Source organism: Lissotriton helveticus, chromosome 4_1 (assembly GCF_964261635.1).
Source record: "Lissotriton helveticus chromosome 4_1, aLisHel1.1, whole genome shotgun sequence".
NCBI classification, from domain to species: Eukaryota; Metazoa; Chordata; class Amphibia; order Caudata; family Salamandridae; genus Lissotriton; species Lissotriton helveticus.
In genome coordinates this window covers 713082860-713105006 of record NC_136063.1, presented here as the reverse complement: position 1 = coordinate 713105006, position 22147 = coordinate 713082860, and the positions used below count along the sequence as shown (strand labels likewise).

Here is a 22147-nt window from a genome sequence, read left to right as displayed (position 1 = left end):
TGAATATTTGGGAAATCCCTAAGCCTCGCCCTATACATGATGTACACCATGTGTTGATGAGTGACTATTTGTCCCAGTTAACTGAAATCTTGTCTTCTATTTATCAGCAGGTATGGCAAGCCCTTCCAGACAGGTTGCAGGGTGATGGCCATGATCTGCGGCCTGGTGACTTTGTCTTGACGAAATCCTTCCAGCGGACCAGTTCCTTAGCGCCTCATTTGGCGTGGACCGGAACAAGTCCTTCTGAACTGCAGTGCGACTGATCAACCAGAAGAATTGGGTGCATTCTACCCACTGTCATAAAGTTCCACATGCCCTTGTGAGCCCAGCTGCGTTGACAGATCACCGTGACATCCTGGACACCGAGAGAGGACTAGCTGCATCACCTGTAGGACCTGAGGAAGTCTTCCTGGACCATACGATCCCTGGTGCATCGAGATATCTGCTTCGATCCAGAAAGAAAGACATTTCAGCACAGAAAGAGACTGTTTGAGCCACTGTCCTGGGTGGTTAAAGACTGACTACAAAGGGGGGTAGCCTATTAGTTACTACTCGTCTCAGCATTTGTGAAGAATCCAACACCTGCCCAGGATCTTAGGGCACTATCTGTTTTGTTGTTCATCAACGAAATGAACATGCCAGAGGAAAAGAAACCGAATGCTGCAAAAGTCTGTAGTAAAAATATGATGCTCACTATTGGACTAACTTTGACTGTTGTCATCATTGCTGTCATTACGTGGGCTGTAGAGGAAGTAGTTCAGGCTTGAAACTTACTGACTGCTACTACTCCTGTCCCCACCGAACACTATTATTTTACTCTTCCCTATCATGAAAGAAAGCACCGAATGTCGAACCTCAATAACATTTTCATACAAATTTTGCATCATACTCATTATGCTACGAACACTACCAACTGCTGGGTATGTGGAATGATGCCAGCACATCAGAAGAAGGGAGGAACAGATTTCATTCCCTTGCCATTCTTGCATAATAGCTCCTTTAGAGCCTGGTTTGCAGTGTTGTGGGCCTCTGAAATTGCTAATATCACTTTAGCTAATGTAGGAGAACTTATTGCAAAGCTTAATAAAGTTTGTTACCCAGATGAGGAATGGGACCCACAAGCCAAAGGAACTGTATGGGGAGGAGTATGGCAGAGGAAATTCCTCCACATGTTATGTTTTTCCCAATACTCGGCCAAGTGTAATGGGCCTTTTGTCATCGATTTTACTAGAGCCCGAGCAAATCTTTGTGTGAGCAGTTTTGGTAGTATCCCAGTGGGAAAAAGTGACTCTACCACAGTATTGAACATTACTGGAACGAACAATAGCAGATTTCTATCCTTGCACAACACATTTCATTTGTGGGAGTAAAGGCTCCTATCATCTACCAATCGGATGGTTCAGAACATGCTACGTGCCCTTCTTGCTTCCACCTGTGTTCCTAGCACCTGCATCTTATCATAAGGATCAAAAACTGTTTAATGACATTTCCTTGAACCGATTCAAAAGAACTATAAATAATGATGAAGTGGATCAAACTGACACTGCATTACAGCAATACGTTGACTTTAATTTAGGCCTCTTTTTCTTTGTTGGTGCGGCTTTGAATAGCAGGAAAATCAGGCGCTTAACCCGTGTAGTAGAGGCTGTGACTAATCAGCCAGCAGTGGTGCACGGAAATATTACAGAAGAACTCCAAATTACGAGAATTGTGACTTTGCAAAACCGAATGGTGCTAGACGTGGTTCTAGCTGATCGTGGTGGAGCATGTTGCATTATCGGTAGTAGTTGTGTTTTTTATCCCTGACCATGCCCCTTCTGTTTATGATGCCATTTCCAAAATGCATAAAATAGCCACTGAGATACATCATGATTCAGGAACATGGACTTGGGCTGGATGGTTCTGGAGTGTATTTTCTGTATAGGGTTTAAAAATGTTTTCGGTCTTGTTCATAATTATTGCAATTCTCTTCGCTTGTTGTATATGTATCCAATGAGGGCCAATGCTTTGTTTCCTCTGCATTTCTACTTGTACTACTTGTCTACCATCTAAAACGAATGTCCAAAATGTAATTGTCCGAGAAGTCAGTGATATGATGCTAATTGACATCCATGATATTCATTGTACCCCTTTTAAAGCATAAGAAAATGTCTTTGCTTATGCCAAAAGGGCTGTCTATGGAAAACGTGCAATATTTTACTTGGCATAAGCAACAGCCATTTTTCTCTGCGGTGTCCATTTTGTTTCCTTCGTAATTCTCCCCTGCTCTGCTGCTCGTCTTTTTCTGCCTGTGCTATCTATTTTAGTTGACTAAAAGCAATGTACCTGCTGAGAGTTTGTAGCTGCCAGTACTGTCAATCATTTACTGCTGCCATAAGCATTTCTGCTCCCCCCCTCTTTGCTGACCATGTGGTTTTCATCTGCCCTTGTTTACTGATAACTGTTCCTAAAACGTGTTCCTTCCTATTTCTGTTCACGTGTTTACACTGCACAAAACCTGTATTTAAAGGGCACTGGTTTGTGAAGCCAGTGTACAACCTCAGGCAGCACTTGAGAGTGCTGTGTTGATGTGGTCCGACTCATGAGTGATTAATAAACGTGTTATTTATTCCCAACTCCAGTGCTGATCTCTATCTTGTTGGTCTCTGAACCTGTGGACAAAAGGGTGACCCATCACCAGTGTACCCCTAAAAAAGGGGTACATTTCCACACATGAATATCAACTTAACAAATCAGCACATAATTCACAGTTTGTTTTACACTTCAGAGGCACAGGCAGAGGTGGCAGCTGTAGTTAGTTAGATCACAGTTTGGGAAATAGTTGGAACAGTTATAATGGGCAGACACAGACTTGAGAATAAGGGGGTGTTTACCAAGGGTGTGAGGGGTAGGAAGGGAAACTTGTGTTACACTGAGCACCTCGTAGAAGCAAGAACATGGTGTCATGGCCCATAGAGAATATGGTGCACCATTGACAAAGGAGGGTGGCAGACAAATACAATAGGAGAGTCAAGACACACAGTGAGAGTACAACTCAAAAATATTGATTATGAGGATTAAATTTAGGCTCCCACCAAGAAATTTAAGAAGCTTAAATAAATATGTTAAATGTCATAGAGTACATTTCAATCTCCAGTTATACACAATAAAAATAGCATTTCTTCAGGAATTATACCTACATGATGCAGGGGTGTTCAAGCTGATGAAAAACTTATGGGGGAAAATGTATTCCTATACTTTTTCTAGCAATGCTAGGGGAGTGGCTATATTGTTAGCCCCAGGTATCTCTTTCTAGCTTAGATATATGTCAGTGGATGTTGAGGGAAAATATGTGCTGTGAACAGATTATTGGACCTGGGCGGAAATTTGAATTCTCAAAGTTTACACATCGATCTTCTACTCTGTGGTGTTCAATCTGTTGACTGCTTAAATGGATGGTGACATTAAGTGGACCAGAGATTTTACCTGCATGATGGATTTCAGATACCCACATAGGGCTAGCAATAAGCCAGGTATGATGGAAGCTTTAGCAGACATAATGCAGCAGACAGCCTGGACGTGTGGAGGGAGCTTCACCCTAGGGACAGGAGTGGTGTATTCACCCACATATAACACATAGTTTATTTGACGTGTCACGATTTCACGCTACCTCTTTCCCAAAGTTTATAATGCCCACTATCTGAACAGATTCCTCTTGGATCACTCCCCCTTGTTTATAAGTTATTCAGATTGCTCAAAGAGACCCTGCCAAAAATATGTAATACATTTCTAGAAACGCAATTTTCAAAGCGACTAATTTTAATTTCTTGCATCAGATATATATATATATATATATGACGTTGCAAAGCCTTCATTAGATTTTTAATGACTGATCCTTGGATTCCCTTAAATGCAGTCCATGGAAAGTATTGTTTCTCCTTATGACATGATGATGCTTAGCCCTGTCAAATATTGGGAACAGATAACAAAGGTCGTAACAACTATTACGAATATAAGAGTAGAACGGTCCATTTAGTGTTGCCTGTTGAATAATACCTAGACATCAGCATAAAAAACCTAACATGGATTTGCATTGTTGGCATTGTTGTTGGCCAAAAGGCAGATGGTAATACTCTGGATGCAGGTGAGGGGTCCCTATACAAAACATTGGAAAAGGATCTCTTAGAATGGGATCTAGTAGAGCAAATTTGCATGAAAAGGATCCAGACAGATTATAAAATTGATGATGCGAAGATGTTATCAACATGGAGGGCCATGCTGAATCAGAGAGTAAACCCAGAATGGCTCATGGGAGCCAGGAGGATGAATCAGCCGAGCTAACAAAAACAAATATATGATAACAGCCAGTGAAAGGGATGCAGGGTGATAGGAGGTTGTAAGGGATAAGGGGGAGGAGAGACTGTGTTTCTAAAGTATACATCCGGACACCGGGCTATACCTGTGGAGGCATTAGAAATGTTGGTCTTTATGATAAAAATGGATGAACTCACAGAGGATTAGTTGTTGATTTTGTGTAGGGTGGAACTCATATTTGCAGATGTGAATGTATGATGTCAGTGATTTGACTAGCATTGGCAGTATGACTTAAAAGTTGTTCATGTGACTCACAGTCATTATTGATGTAAAATGTTATAATATATATATATATATATATATACATAGAGAGAGAGAGAGAGAGAGAGAGAGAGAGAGAGAGAGAGAGAGAGAGAGAGAGAGAGAATATAGGATCATCCCAAAACACAGTAGATAATCATCCGGCACTCCAGGGTAGGGTTTAAAAAGACACTCAGTTTAATATATGTATAGACTAGTTACACCTAGGCGTTTCGGAAGTCAAGCTTCCTTGTTCATATATATATATATATATATATATATATATATATATATATATATATATATATATATATATATATATATATATATATATATATATATTAATTGATGACCAAGGCTCCAACGCTGAGGCTGCAAGTATATTCACTGTATCCAGGTGCACTATATGATAGCTGCTCTGGTAAATATTATTTGCAAGGTAGAATAGGGAATTTAGTACACAGGGCAAAGGATGTTGTGGATGGTTGGGTAAGGAATGCAATGCATAGGACAGAGGCTGTTATGCAACGGGGTGCTTGGAGATGTAGCCAGCAGTGACTAAGGAGTAGGACCGAGCTTGGATTGCTGTAGCTTTCCTCCAAAAAATTAACATATTTCCCTTACTGCTGAACCCTATGCACTTCAAAAAAGTCTTCACACCAGCAAATGTGGTGGGATTATGGTTGCAGGGTGCTTGCAGACTTTAATAAGGGGGAAGATTGAGATAATTTGAGAATTGCAAACTTGTGTATAAAATTAGAAAATAAGAAAGCTTTAGTGCCTGGTTTAATTCTTGTCGGAATGGGATTTCGTTCACAATGGCAACGGAGTTCCCTCCCCGCCACAACTATGGGCCTCCTGCCCCATTTTAATGTGGGTAGACCATAGTTTGACTATGGTGGAGACTGTCTCTGCCATGGTCAAACTCCTTCAATGGCCTACCGGAGTAAGGGGCGTCTGAGGTTTGGCTATATGTCCACCCACCTACTTTAGATGGGTGGACATATAGCTGTTTTTCAATGTCCATCACCACCAGGAAAAACATGGTCGTAAAGGGCATTAAAAAGTGATCAATAGATTTTGAAAAATTTGAAGTGATGGATGGGGGCACTAAAGGTTTAGTTGTTGTGGGGCTAGATGGACAAATGGGAAAAGCCTGACAGCAGCTAGATAAGGTAGAATATTTCTAGGTAGCTCAGACAGATGTTGGATGAGAATATGGAAGAGGGAAACTGCACATATAGTGGTCATGCCCCATAACATCAATTCTCTGGATGGGGAACTTACCAGCAATTAAAGCGATTGCAGGATTTATGATTTTGGTTGATCTTGTCATTGCTATATTAAGTTTGGGACCTGACAATTGGAAACGCCTCTGAAAATTAAATTGGAAGTTAATTTTCAGACTGTTGGTTGGGGTGAAAATTGTGACTGTGAGCCACTGGAAAAAATGTAAAAGCTAGAAATAACAGTGCAGTACGGTAAGATCTGGGACACAATGGCAACGGAGACACCTTTTGGTTCCCCTGCTCAAGGACCAAGACAAATGTCTGGCAACTTGGCAACCAGTGTTAACTTTCATGGAGAAGGATTGTAGAGAAATCACATGCACACCGAGGCAATGGGCATTAATAATTCTTGGATTAGAAGAACATTGAGAAATGTATGAAGAGCAAACCCCAAACCAATTAATACTTGAGAACATTATTTAATGGAAGCAGTGACTTCCTCTTCAACCTTGCTGCTGGGAAGAGGGCAGAAAAGATGGGTTGGGATTTTTGTGATATAAAGTTTCAAAATATAGTTTAGACCAGATTGTAGATTAATTTACTGACTGGGAACTGAATAGTTCTGGAAAGCATCGAAAACATGTACAAAGTATATATGTCACGATAATAATGTTGAATTAAACAAATGCCTATTTTGTTTTGCATTAAGCAAATATCCTGGGAATTTTATGGAATATGTAAATCCTCTTAGAGCCTCAAATAAAGTTGTCGAGATGGATATCAAATTGCTTAAAACAAACAGATCATCTGAGTAAAGCTTGATCACATGTGCTTTGTGATCATCAAAAAAGGTAGAAAGACCAACTGCACTTCTCAATCTCTTGTTTAAAAACTCAATACGTAGACCATATAACAGAAGTGGTAGCACACCCTGCCGTATTTTATTAATAATATTAACCCTTCGAGAGAGCACCACATTTACCAGTACTCATGCTCTAGTGTTTTTATAGAGGGGCATAATAGCTCGTTTGATTATGTCTGGGATCTACAGTGCGTAGATATTTCCAACAGATGAAATTAAAAGCCTTCTCTGAGTCAACTAAAATAGCCACCACATGTGACTGAGTAGATGCTGCAATATCAGTGCTAGACAGTGGATCTGAGATATTTTAACATATGAGAAAGTGGATTTTCCTATACACTTGCCTTAATACATACACATAAAACATATATGTGTTCCTTGAAAGGATTATATGTGTCTTAATGTGCAGTGTTGCAAAGTCATTTTTATACCAGCTTGAAGTAAAGTAAAGCATGTTGCATATGTACACTCAATTTAAATAAACTGCGATTATGGAACTCCATTTCGTACAATACACATTTACTAAACGATGTTGGTAAAGTGTAGTCTCATTCTGAAGTTGGCAAGACAACTTTGGAAAATAGTAGAGTTCGCTCCTGTTAGTGTTAATTGTATCTCTTTGTCATGGACTTACTTCTCATATTCCTTCCCATGAGAAGATCCTGGCACCTGCTTATTAGTAGCCACATACAAGTTGTATCTCATGCTTCCACTTCCATTCACTTGTACTGAGAGAAAATGTATAACGTTTTTGATAAAACATTTTTTTATAGATTTTAGCATTACTTGATTCATCTATTCATTGGAAAAGCTCTGGTTTGTTGAAATGGCAATTGTCTTATATTATTTTTAAATGCCTTCGGCTATTTTGCATTAAATGCATCTTAGATTTTGTAGGCTATCATGATTGTTGTGTTTCTTTACAGATTGTGGTGCAGTGTGTGCCGCGTAATTGCCCTCACTAGGAGAATAGGAGGGTGGCGGACCGGACTCCATATGGCGACCTCAGCTGCAAGAGGTTAGGGAGAGATTTCTCCACAGATCTCAGATGGAGCATGCACGAGTGCTTGATTTGGTGATTCGGCCAGACAACCGAAGCACATTGAACCAAATTTAGGTATGGTCTAACGGAGCGGGCCCTGTAGTTGTCTTAAATGTCTTCAGAGTGCACAGAAGATGTCATCTGGGTTGTAAGCAATGGCATAATAGACTGCTTGGGAATTTAGAAACTGATGGTGTACAGAGACAGAGATTGAGCATGTGTGAACCCATGGTTTAGAGACAGTGGGCTCTAGAGATAGTGAGAAAATGAGGAAGGTAGGCAGAAGTGCCAGAACCCAAAGCACAAACGCTTGAAGGATGCATGTGTGAGAGAAAGAGGCCCTTTGATCTAGCTGCCTCAGCCCCTTTGCTAGCACCTCTGGCTAGCAAAGATCAGTGGAATGCAAGGAGATCTTTAGGTGTGAGTGTACAATACTTTTTCTCCCCCCCCCCCTCCATGAGGTCAGTTAGAGAAATATTTACGAAACACCTTTCCTATCGTCCATTCCATCCCTGCCCCCGTCTCCATTGGGTGAGCTGCGGGTACAAGACTAGCAGAACCTTTCCCCTTCTTTCAAGGTATGTGTGAAAGGTAAGAGACAGTGAAGGTGACCAACAAAATCTACATATAGTAAACCTCCATGGGAAGGGACTTCTGCCCACATATGTACCATCAGTACAGTAAACCCATGTGCAAGTGCAGGTATAACGAACGAGGATGGAAAGAAGTCCTTTCCCTAACATGGTTCCTTGATACAGGGGCATTAGGGATTTTACAAAAGAAGTTGAAAGACCCCAAAAACAATATAGATGCTGAACAGTGGCCACTCTTTTTGTAAGTGCACAAAGAGGCCCATAATTATCAGCTTGAATCTTAAGACTGTAATATGTAAAATACCCACGAGAGGCTGGGTACCAAATAAGTTAGAGCTTGTGAGAAAGTGCCTACGGGATCACCAGCCCAAGGAGAGTAGGGAGGTAATGCACAAGTTAACGCTGCATGTGGCTGTCAGTAAAGCACCCGATGGAGGGGTGCATGTGACTAGACAAGACAACTCCACTTGGGTGGATCAGTGTAGAGTGCAAGTGTGATCTGGCCCAGCTGGGTGCAGAGATCCCTGAAAGTACAGCCTCAAGTCACTTGAGAAGGTTTAATGCAGACAGCCTAAGGACTGGTTAGAGGTTTCCCCTCACCTCATACTAGTGACGCAGATGATAAAGACCCCTCGCTGTCTGCTTCCGACACCCTTCTTCCATTGAGAGACTACCCAGCGGCCAGGGTAGTGTTACTTTCCACTTTCAAAGGACTCTCATTGACTTAATGAGTATTAAGAGATAGTTCCCTAACAACGAAGAAAACTTAACCCAGTTTAGTGAAGATCTGCAGTGTGTGTTCAAAGTACACATACTAAATGGGGCAGATTTTATTTTTAATAATTGTTGTGGTTGGTGGTACTAAGTGAGGTGAGAGACCGGTTGGTGTAAAAGTCACAGGACCCTGGAACATATAGGGCTTTGAATATGGCAAAGGATGCATTGTTGAATGCAGTTGTGTATGAGTGTCTGCTTAAAAAGTTTTGGACTAAGATCTTGAATTGCAAGAAGAGTAACAATGAGTTACAGACAGATTTGTTAACTAGACAGGCATAAGGATGTGTTTCGGGCATAAACAATTTGATGGATACGGCTCAGGAAGCTGAAAGTGCTGCTTTTGTGCTGGGATTGTTACCCAATGTAAGTAGTCAGTTGATGACAATATGTATTGGATGGTAAACTAAGAAACTAATGGAATTAGTAACCATTATGTGCTTGGCATAAAAAAGAAGTACTTTTTAATCATAACTGAGGTCTTTGAAATTACATAATATGAGGCAAACAGCGAAGAGAAGAGGGCAGGGAGCCACTCAAAGGGGAGAGGCAAGGAGAAGACATGGTGGAGAGGGAAGGGGTAATGGAAGGGACAGCGGAGAGAACTGGAGGATCATAGTTTGCTTGAGGTCAACTAGAGCAATGGAAAAAGGATTGCCCAAATGGCACAACAAATGTGCCAGGTCTCGCTGACCCTCCGGAATTCCACCAAGTTATGGGGCAGCCGAGAGGATCTGAGTGTGTTAAGAATACTCTAATTGTGATAAATCAGAAAGGTCCTTATATAGATTTCTTCAAGAATGATAAACACATCACTTGTTTCATTGGCACTGGTGCTAGCCACTCCGCCCTGAAAACATCAGGGTTTCCCTCATTATTTCTCTGGGACTTGTCCATGCACATAGTCAGTGTATCCAACCAGCACATCTCTGAACCAGTTTCTATCTCACTCAGGCACTTCACCAATAAGCATTCATTCATGCCTAGCCATACCTCACCAGCTAATCCTTTGGGTCAAGGTGTTTTATGTATATTGAACTGTACTGTGTTTTATACACCTGAATGAGTCTACCTTAATATAACTCAGCATGGGGCGATCAAAGCATTAATCCTTCTTTGCGAGAATACCAAGTGTCATTCTACTGTGCATCTCTGTGCACCTCTGCTAGGGCTCAGGAGCCTTGTCCCACTGCTCTCTGAGCAGTGAAAACATTTTTTTAATAACAAGATGTTATTATCGTTCTATTTTTCTTCTGTGCGGGACTCGGAGCCAGGTCGGGATGGGGCTGGTTTGCACTCCCTAAGTGGGCATGATGGCTTGGCTGGCCCTCTGGGGTTGGCCAAACCATCATGCTCACTTAGCATGCTATCCACCTAGCTGTGTTGCACAAACAGGCCGCTCAGACCAATCACAATGCTGCTGATGCAGCATTGCGATTGGCTGGGGCAGTCTGGGAGCCTGGCTGTTTCTGGTGCTGCCAGTGCTGAGTGTGGACGGAGAAGAGAGGAGTGCGACGGTGAAGGTAAATTTATTTTATTTATTTTTTCATCCCCCCCGCCCTACCACCCCCTTTCCGAGGCAACCGCCACTTTGCATAAGTACATAAGTAAGAAAAAGTGCAGCAGAAGAAAGAATAATCAGGAATATGTTTGCATTGCAGGTAGTTCTGCGTACAATGTATAAATGACAGAAAGAATTGAAAGCGTGATGATTGAGAATTTTTTCAGATATAAAATAGTCACCTATGCACCATTTTAGAGAAGGAAGGAAACACAGCAAATAGAAAGGCTGTGAAACTAAAATGCCTGACCAAAAGTCCTTCTCTGTGTGTTTCTAGGCCTTGCCATTTGGACAGCTTTAGCTGGCTCTCCAAGCTATTGCTCCTTCAAACAAATGGCAAATTAGATACCACACTTTGCTTCGGGGGTGGGGGGGGTGTAGGCAGCAAAGAAATATGCATTTGAACCACACTCGGTCTTGGGCACATGACCAGCTGACCATCTCCGGCAACTTTATATTGGCGTGATTATGTCATGGGCAGTGAAAACATACTTCAGAGTCAACGGATTCTCCTATCTGCTCTCTATTCCAGTGCAATGAAATTCAATGTTATATTGCTACATTCATTCCATATTGCTACAATTCATTACATTGATGCTGGATTGGTCGCAATTCAAATTATTGAAATGTTACATTATTTCAATTTCAAACCGAACTACATGAGAAACGGGGGAAATTACAACTTTAGGCAGCAGTGCCATCAATCATATCCTGGTTAATCCCACAGACACAAGTAAATCAAGTTACAGAAAATCAGTTCCAAATTGCCTCTAAACAGGTCACGTATTAAACTTCCCCTCATGATTCTTATTTCGGTCTTGTACTTCAACGGCTATAGTTGCCCATACCTCAAACGTATGTCTACACAGTTCCTGTAAGGATACATTCATTTTCCTCAGAAATCTCTATTGTGTATTAATGCACTTGGCCCAGCTTAAAGTCCACATTATAGATGTCCAATTCAGCTCTGAAAAACAATTATCAAAAATAGGAAGTGGTCATAATCACACTCAAAGCAATCGATTATCTACTTTTTACACAATCATTACTGCCCTCTATGTCTCATACGCTAAATAACACCTTTGGCCAATAATTCCTACATCTAGACCTCGGAAAGCCTCACTCTTCAACTCTTATTATAGATGTACATGAAGTTCTTCACCCACATTCATCCCTCGTAGTACTATATATCCTGCTTCCAAAATACATTTAGATTCTAATTCTTTAGGGATGCTAGCCTATCACCACCCCTGGGATTCTTTGGTACTGTGTCTTTTCCAAAGAATTTTGCCTTCTTCCAATCTTCGTCATGGGTTGCATTACAACTTTTGGCAGTGCTGTAGCTCTGGTCATTGTTTGTTATGACTCGCCAGTGTTCCAGAACTCGTTTTTTTACTGGAAAAATGGTCAAGCCAATACCATTTCCGACAAGGGCACGAAATACAATACTCTGTCTTGCATGTAAATGACTTTGTTATGTGCCATTTTTTTTGTATATTCCGAATACTGCGATCTCCTTTACGTTGTCAAAGTATTTACAGGCTTTACATTGGCCACAATATTTGAACCCCCTTGTTTGGTTCAGCCTACTGTTTTGTTTGGACGAAAGGTGACTATGGACTAATAAGTCCTTCAGAGATGTATTTCTTTGAAAAGTGACAGCTGGATATGTGCATACCTTGTCTTTCAAAATAGGATCATGTACAGCCAATGGTTTTCTCAGAATCTGTCTCAACTGATGGATTTCTTAGTACACTTAGTAATGAAGCAAACTGGTTCATTAGTATTTCCCATCTGTCTCGCTGTAGGTCTAAAAAGTGCCTCGTTCCTACTGGTTTCATCTGCATGGATACTGGCTGCTGCCAAAACTTGGTTGGAATACCCTCTCACTTTCAACCTTTTAGCCATCTCATCCTGACTGAGTCTTTTGGTAGTCATCCTCTACCCTGCAGTTCTGTTTAGCGCAGAGAAACTCACTATATGGAATACTGCATTTTAGGCTAGGTGGGTGGCAGCTCTGTGCATGGAGGATAGAATTTCCCCATTGTCTCTTTTCTGAATAGTTTTGTCGCCAAGGTTCTATTTTTTACAGATAAGCAAATATCCAAGAACTCAACGCTGCCTTGGTTCATGGCAAACCGTAAATTCTGATTTTTCTCCTTTAGAGCCATGACAAACCGTTTCAATTAATCCTCTGAGTTGTTCCAAGGATATGTATGTAGTGTAGCCAATTGACAATTCTGTCTGTCTCTATGACACAAGTAATTAAAAGAACAACTAAAGAATAGCAATGCTCTTTAGATATATATTTTTCCCAAAGTTGCTGTCATGTTTTCAATTTCCCCCTTCCATTCGTGACCTTCAGGGAATTCTGAAACATTGTATTCAATCAAGAGTAAAACGTGTGACAGTCACCGGGGCATTGCAATGTCTGTAGTTGGTTTATTAGTAGACGCCATTATGAGGTATTTTGTTTTGAATATTAAACTACTTGGCGCAAATAATGCAACTTGACTCCGTGAAAGCGAATACCTATTTCTCTAAAAATGTTACCAACACATTGTATCAATTTACACCGTGAACAAAATAATTTCACTGTATCACCGTCACCAGACCCGGCAGGTCGTGCGGCTACATTGGCAACAAAGAAACAGGGGACCTGGAGTGTCGGGAGTGCGCATTGAGGTAGGGCATAGGCGCTACGGCTTGCATAAGTGTGCACTTATTCAAGTGGTGCAATTGTTTCCATCCCGCTGCGTTTAGCAATTAACTGAATGACGAGGTGCGCGGCCTCAGCGTATTCTGAAGTTTACCTCATGCAGCAACTTGGTAAACACTGCTAGCATCAGCAAACAAACGGGTGCATTTATAGAAATACATATGTACACTGCCGACGGTAAAATGTATCAATAACATTTCATTGAGGAATTAAAGATTAAGCAAGAAGACTGATTTAGTGAAAACTGGAACAACGTATTTCACCTAGTCATAGGCTCGGATATAATGTGCGAGAACAAGGAATCTTGAAAAAGCATTAAAGGTTGAGGAAATTGTATTCATCTGCTCGGCTAGATGGTATTCACTCCCTTCCTTTCATTAAGAATGATTATTATTATTTTACTTTTGCAGTTTTAAATAGCGCGAACTCGATCCGAAAGTATTAGAGCACTTTACATGAAGCACCAATTGCATTACAGACGGACACATTATTTTTTAGTAATTTGCCCAGAATTATAGGATGCTTGAGCCTCCTGTCAGAGTCCAACCTGGTTCCACAGCTTCAAATTCGATCGCTTTAGCCGTTAAGTCACACCCTTTTGTTTTTAGTTTAGAGTAATGAAAGGTAAACTTCTCTTATGTCCAAGTTGCATATTGGAAAACTGCCGTAGCGCAATTTTACATTGACATTCGCACCGACTACTCAAGCATTGAAAGCCAAAAATGTTACCTTTCCATACTACTATTATATATTATAAAGAGAGAGCCCAAACCTTTGAGGCGGGTAAGCTCAGGAACTACAGCACCAATCACAACACCCAATACAGCATTGGAAAGGACAGTTGCAGCAGATGGACATAGGATATACAGCTGCCCACCATATACATTACAAGGGTAAAATAACCTTAGGGGTAAAGAAGTCCCTTGTGGGCGTGGGCGTTGTGCTGTGGGCATGTGCACACAGCGATGGCCGCGGCATTCATGAAAACCAACCCTTCACAGTACTCCCTTGTGGGCGTGTGCGAAAGAACCTTAGGGGCAAAGTAGTCCCTTGTGGGCGTTGTGCTGTGGGCGTGTGCACACAGCGATGGCAGTAGCATTCATGAAAACCAACCCTTCACAGTACTCCCTTGTGGGCATGTGCGTTGTTCTAGGGGTGTGGCCAAACAGCGTTGGGCGCGGAATTCACGGGTTGCGGCATTCACGCGGCATTACTGCAAAATGGGGCGCGGCAATCCTTCCAAAAAAACCAACCCTTCACAGTACTCCCTTGTGGCCGTGTAAGTTGTGTTAGACAGGCTCACACCTTCACATATTGCTCCCGTGCTCAGGCGGGGGCAGAGGGGACTCAGCGTAGCATCGGACAACACACACTTACCAATTTGCAGTGCCCTGAACTACAGCGGAAATACACGCTCACGCCTTAACATATTGCTCCGGTGCTCAGGCGGGGGCTGAGGCGAGTCAGCGTGCCAGCGAGGATCACACACTTCGCATTTACCACTGCCCTGAACTACAGTGGACAAACACGGTCGCGAATGGAGACGCCACAAGCTTTAACATATTGCTCCGGTGCTCAGGCGGGGTTTAAGGTGACTCATCGTAGCAGCGGGGATTAAAAACATTTAACAGAGTGCTATTTCACGCACTAAACTCTCAGCGTAAAGGACTTAACACCAGCCACACAACATCGCCCACGACGCTGTCGGGGACTGGCACACCAACGGACTACACAGCACCCACAAGCTGCAAACGTTACCGCTGAGGAGGCACATATCACAAAGCCGGTTCCTAACACTGCCTGCACAAGAGGATGCACATGTTGCACAGCAATGGACAAACACTGTTACCGTATATGCACAACTTAACTAAACAGGTAAAAGACGACGTGCAAGCTCATTGTTAAAGAACGCATCTAAGGCATCTTAACTTTTGTGATACTTACCTAAGGCTGCATACGTGACGGGTTACATTTCTGTACTCACTATAAAGAACAGGCTTTCATGGACAGAGTTGGTCCCCCGTTCATTATAATTCACGTATGGGACAGGGAGCAGATTGTAACTCGGGTGCCTTACGAATGTGCCTTACCTATGTATACAGAGAGCCCATGGACACTATATACATCTGCAAATACTTCTTACTCCGAGGTGCACACAGTATGTGCACATACGCAGGGCCGAACTGGCTACCGGGCAGTTTGGAATGCTGGTGAGCTGGGGGGTGATTTCGTTCATGGAGACCTGCTTGTGCTAAACGAAATTCGTTTTGCATTAATTATTTCGAAGCACAAGCAGGTCTCCATGAACAAATTCAGCCCCCATCGCAGTGAAATCAGCCCTCAGCTCGGCAGCTTTCTAAACTGCCCGGTATCCAGTCCGGCCCTGCACATACGTGCCTAACTATTGTGCCACTTCATGTATTTAAACGGCATCATTACCCAATTTGAAACGCTGCAGTGAAATTTTACAATAAAGTTCGCTTGCCTACTACAACCTTCGCACACATTCTACTTCATCCCCGGACAACATCGGGATGGGCTGCTAGTCTACTATAAATTCTGATGAATGGATAGATGAATAAGTGCAAGATTGGGCAAAGGAATGAGCGCACAGGCGCATAGTTGAACAGATGAGTGAATGAACATGTGAATGGAAGGCTAGATTGACTGGTGGATGCATGAGTAGAAAAAGTATGCAAAGACAGTGTAGGAGGAGCAGTGCAAGAAGTAGGTCAGTGTCAGGGGTAGGAAACTGGAAGTGGGGTGGTAGCACCTGGCTGGTTGCAGAATTGTATCGTCAACTGTTCGGTATCAGAAGAGAAACAAAACGCTGCACACAGACGAAACTCCATTAAGCCCGGACAGCACTTCAAAGAGCTAAAGGTCGCTTCTACTCCATGTAGGCACCAACAAGGAGATTGGAACACACAAGGCCCTGTCACAAGAACCAATCAACATCAGCAAGTAGAATAACAAAGCATGGATATTTCATAGGGACGACATCACTATATAAAGCATCCATCAAAATGTAGCCTTGACATTGCCATCTCTACAGGAGAAGGAATCTCTATGAACAAATGGACAAATCCATTAAGAAATCACCAAAAAATATAAATCTAGGTTCCAAACATTGCAGGCACCAATGGAACCAAACAGGTTTAGGATCTCTGAACACATATGGCCAGTATGTCTATTATTGTCAAATGTATTTATCCTGAGATATTTGAAAGAACCTGTGTCTTCGCTGAAGGAGAATCAATTGTTATCAGCGAAAGGGATAAAAGGTGAGAGTGTGTTGAAAGTGCAAGCTTGGGACAGCTGCTCTTTCACCTTACATTATTCACAAGAATGTGCACTGAGTATCCAGGTCAGAAAAAGAAAATGTTAGACCTATCAGCTGTAGGGTGGTCAGCCCCCAAACTTTTCCCTTCTCTCATTCTGTTTTGTGGAATTCATCGTTGTTGGCCTTAGGACTCTGCGCACTTTACCATTACTAACAAGTGTCAAAGTATGTGTGCTCTCTATTTTAAACATGGTAAAATTGGCTCAATCAGTCTTTCAATCATGTTTTGTAAAGCGTGGGCAAATCAGCCATGAGGGTCTCAAGGTGCTGGAGTTGCTAGCTGCTTTACGGTGCTCTGTTCATTTGAACAAACCTTTCTTGAGATCTTTTCTGAATTCCCGGACCAATGCAGCATTCCTGAGGTGCAGGGGAAGATCGTTCCAGGGGTATACAACCTTTACAACAAAACTTTTACAACGAACTACCATTACAACGCAACTTTTACAACGCAAACTTTTACAACGCATTGCTCTGGGGGGCGCTCTAGGATAGGGAATAGGTTAATTTACTATCCAATAACCTTCCCTACTATCCATGGGGACTGGAGTTGGAATAGTAAATTAAACTATTCACTATCCAGCGCCCAAAAGCATTATGCGTTGTAATGGTATGCGTTGTAAAACTTACGATGTAAAGGTAGGCGTTGTAAAGGTAGGCGTTGAAACGTCATACATCCCAAAGAAAAGGAAGGTGCATCACAGGTGTCTGGATTTGTGGTGGAAGGTCATTTCTTTGTTGAGGTTTGCTGGTCTTCGTAATGCAGGGCTTTGTATGCGTGGGTCAGTATCTTGAACTGGCATCTCTTCTGCATAGGGAGACAATGTAGCTTTTTGAGGTGCACATGAATGATGTCAGTCCATCTGGGGAGGTCAAGGATGAGCATTGTTGCTGCACTTTGTATTGTATGTAGTCTCTTCAAAAGGCGTGCAGTGATTCCTATGTAAAGAGTGTCATCGCAGTCCAGCCTGCTGGTATTGAAGGCTTGAGTGACAGTCCTTCTCGTGTTGATTGGCAGCCACCTGAAGATCTTACTGAGCGTGCATAGGGTGTGGAAGCAGGTGGACGAGACTGCGTTGACCTGTTTCTGCATAGATATCTTGTTGCCCAAGATGATACCGAGGTTGCTGGTGTGGTCTGTCGGGGCAAGGGAAGGGCCGAGTTTAGCAGGCCACCAACTGTCACTCCATGGCGAGGTTTTGGTCCCAATGATGAGGATTTCGGTCTAGTCCGAGTTGAGATTGAGACAGTTATCCTTCATCCAGTCGGTGACATTCATCATACATCTGTGGAAGTTGGTTCTGGTGGTGGAGGGGTCCTGTGACAGTGAGCGGATGAGCTGGGTGTCGTGGGCATAGGAGATGATGTTGTACCCATGTGATCTGACTTTGTTGGCCAGGGGGTCATGCACGTGTTGAGGAGGGTGGGGCTAATGGACCATCCTTGTTGGATGCCGTAGATGGTCTCCTTGGGCTCCGAGGTGTATGGTTAGAGGCAGATTCTCTGGGTTCTTGTGGTGAGGTATGAGGCAATACATTTGAAGACATCTCCCTGGATTCCTATTTGGCTACTGAGAGGTCCAGGATGCAGTCTAGTAAGGCCCTGATGTCGTTGGTGGCTGCTATCAAGACTACCTGTGTTTGCTCAGTATCTGTATTGAGAGGGGTCCAGGAGGTTGTGGTGTTCCATATGTTTGGTGACTTACGGTTGGTTGCCTTTTCGAGAACCTTTTCCGGAAAGGGGAGCAGGCAGATGGGCTTGCAGTTCTTCAGATCTGCTGGGTCAGCGGATGGTTTCTTCAGCAAGGGCCTCACTTCAGCGTGTTTCTAGTACTCAAGGAAAGAGGCAGTGGTGATGGAGGGCCCCCGCATTTTATCGAGCTTGTCGCCAATCATCTTGCTACCGAGATTGAAAATGTGGTGGGGACATGTGTCAGTGGGTGCTCCCGAGTGCACGGAGTTCATGATGGAGATCGTTGATTGTGTTGTGAGAGAGTCTCAATGGATGAGCAGGTGTTCGGGGTTTGTGTGTGTGAGTAGGCTGATGCTGTCTGCGACAGGGGGGTTGGGGTTTGAAGTTCTCTGTAATGGATGAGATCTTGTCATGGAAGAAGTCTGCCAGGGTGTTACATAGTTCTTGGGAGGGGATGATGTTGTTCCCCGTGGCTGCGGGGTTGGAGAACTCCTTCACGATGGTGAACAGCACCTTGCTGTGATTTGTGCTGGCTTGCAGTCTCCTAGAGCACTCTTCTTTTTTCTCTCAGGAGTTTGTGGTACTGGTTGAGTGCTGTTTTGAAGATGGTATGGTCTTCTGTCTGTCCGCTATTACACTACGACCTTGCTTGTTGCCGGTAATTGTGTTTGAAGGATTTCAGCTCTGCGGAGAACCAGCTGAGTTTTCTGGCCTGTACTTTGGATTTGGCTGGCTTGGCTTACACCCAATTAGCACATTTAAATTTACTTTTAAGTCCCTAGTAAAGTAGTACTGCATGGACCAGAGCCTGTAAATTAAATGCTACTAGTGAGCCTGCAGTACTCATTGTGATACCCACTTTTATAGCGGGTCACCGGGTTAAAAGAAGTAAATCTGTGCTGTTTCCACTGGGGGCACTGGTGGGGATCCTGGACAAGGATCTGCTATCATTGGGGTTACGCAGTGAGACAGATGCCTTTCGATACTGTGGCATCATTCTGGGTCACTCCATGGCAGTACATCAGCAGCGCTGTATAGAACCACTGCTGAGGGGCTTGACTAATTTGGTACGTTTCTAGAACACACTTCCACTCTCCATGATGGAAAGAGTGGCATGGCAAAAATGGTGTTGCTCCCCAGGTTCAACACATGAAATCCTCGGGTCTGAGAACACTGAAGAAGAGACAGCAACGATGATCTCTACGTGCAACTAAGGGGATCCTTTAATTAAGACGTAATCCCATCACCCACCGAGGTGGCATGCTTCATCATCTGGGATTCTCCTCTTTACGGGGAACCCTAGCCCCACTAAGGGCTATTACACCCTCACTGTGAGGGTGGAGCTCAGGGATGTTTTTTATTCCTACACTATTTAGCACATAATAAATCCTTTAGACAAGAGAAAGACTGAATGGGTTGGGTGACAGGTGCAGTGCAGAAAAGACAAAAAGATGTGAGTGAGTGATGTTAAAACTAACTACCAAGAGCAATATGGACTTGATTAGTTTGTTCCTGGTGTCAGGAATAAAAACAGTGCACTTGCAGTTTAAAATAATAACTGCGTATGGTGGACATGAACTGGACTACATGTTTCAGCCTCAAGGACCCTGTAAGGTGTTGCGGCTTTTGTCAGGACCAAAAGATATTATGTGCTACTGCGATTGAAAAGTGTTTAAACAAAAAAAGTGTAATAACAATCACAAGACAAAATAGTTTCTATACAGAACCAGTAATCCCACGTTTGGTATGTTCGATATACTGGTCGTAGCCGTACTGCACGGATAAGCCAAATCACCGCAACCTGGCGACAGGTCAGCGGAGGGGCACCGCTCTCTCCGTCGAGATCCCGGGCTTTCAATGAGCTGGAACTAGAGGGATCCAATCCTTGCTGCTGTCTAAATTCACTCACTAGAACCCCCCTTTAACTATGTTGTTTCATTGTTCCTCCCCAGGTGCCTGTATAATATATAGAATGCCTTCTTTACTCTCTCATGCACCCTGTTTAAGATGATGGACAGTTTGTTGGCCACTTTTGTCTGGGCCGGAGGGCAGAGTGGTGTGGCATTACCCAAGCTCGAATGTGGTATGTTGGAGGGTGGACTGGCTTTGCTGGACATAGAGCTTTATTTTTATGCTTCAACATTACAAAATGTGGCGCAGTGGCCATCTGAGGATGATAACTGGGAGAAGAGGTTGCTCCACAACACATATGATGTGACGCTGCAAGTGGGTTATCCCATCCTCAGGCCAAGACTAATGAGAGGAGGACCTGTCCCGCTGCAAGTGCGTTATCCCATCCTGAGACCAAGACTACTGAGAGGAGGACCTATCCCGTTGTGAGTGGGTTATCCCAGCCGTAGACCAAGACTAATGAGAGGAGGACCTATCCCGCTGCGAGTGGGTTATCCCATCCAACATTTCTGCTCATAGCATTAGAACCTTCTCCACTTTCAGGTCCTATCTTATTACCCGCTGCTGGTGCAAAAGATTTAAAACACATACGGACTATGGTCCCCAGCATCTTTCCCTTTTGATGACTAAAAACACCACATTTACTCAAATAGCGTAGGCATCGGAATTAGCAGTGGGTAGAGGAAATGCTATGGTTTTCACTAGTCTTTTCAATGCTATACAGCGTAAAGTATAATGAACCATTAAAATTATTATTACTGCGTATGTAGCCTGGCCCTACTTGCCTTAATATGTTTGATGGTACATGATGGGACTTAATATTGGCTCTGCGCCAAAAATAAGAATATCATTAGCAAAGTGGAAAGTGGACAGAGCCTCAACATGATGAAAGCCCACAAAAGATTCAGAGAGACTCTCACCCCAATGCAAAGAAAATGGTTAGGCCGGTCAACTGCCTTGCTAATGTGGCACAAGGTTGATTTGAAGCTACTGCCTATCAAAAATGTTCATAAAGAACCATTTCAGATTTACTTTTTGTGTGAAGTCCCTACTCAGCTTCCAGCTTTACCCACATTTCTGGGATTCACCGATTTCGTGGTATCAGGAAGTAGACTAGAAAACAGGATTTAAGGCTAATGTCCCAGGCAGCGCTGGTTTCTGTGCTCAATGCCTTCCTGCACTGAGGTTACTGCAGTCAAGGAAGAGCCGGTGGTGTGTGGAGAGTGTCAGCACCACCTGGCAGAAGACTACGCACTCCTGGAGGGCAGCATGCCTGTGAAATACAAGTTCCAGAATTCATGAACTCTCATGTTGTTTGCAGGTGGCAGCATGCTTCTTGTTTGTGGGACCTATCTTCTTAGGAGCTGCTGAGAACAATCCAGTTACAGATAAGTATTATAGAGGTCAACAAGCTTGTGAAAATGAATTTTAATATTCAAAGTTAGGTGTAAATGTTTTATGACTGATTTCTAAATATGTATGGTCCTTTAGATATCCATTCTAATCTGCAGCTGTCTGGACCCAGCAGAGTGACATGAAAAAACAAGGCAGAGAGTGATATTCAGGGTCGGTGTTTTATCTCTTTCCCCATATCCCTTTCCTAAGATTTGTTTAGGAAATCCTTGTGAAAGGTTTTTTTTATCTGAATGATACTTCTCAATTTAAAGCTGTTTTGGAAATGCAGTAGCTGACCTTATGTATACCCTGCATTGACTGGGCAGACAGAACTTTGCAGTCGAAATCGGATTATTGTCAGAGTAGTTGATAGATCCTTTGCAGTGCCGGTCCCTGAGGGTCTGCTCAGAAGCACACAGCCAGTGCAATTAAATGT

General features: G+C 43.0%; 1 protein-coding gene across 3 annotated transcripts in view; it reads right to left on the bottom strand.

Annotated features, from left to right (window-relative positions):
* The window catches only part of CCDC178 (coiled-coil domain containing 178), a 1259352-nt gene that overhangs the window by 1214925 nt on the left and 22280 nt on the right, over positions 1-22147 (bottom strand). The window contains exon 1 of one of the 3 annotated variants that reach the window (XM_078685672.1): positions 11503-11568. The exons of the other annotated variants lie outside the window; for them this stretch is intronic. The gene's annotated coding sequence lies outside the window, so the exon portion shown is untranslated. Of the gene's footprint in view, positions 1-11502; positions 11569-22147 lie in introns of those variants that run through there. 3 annotated transcript variants of the gene reach the window in all.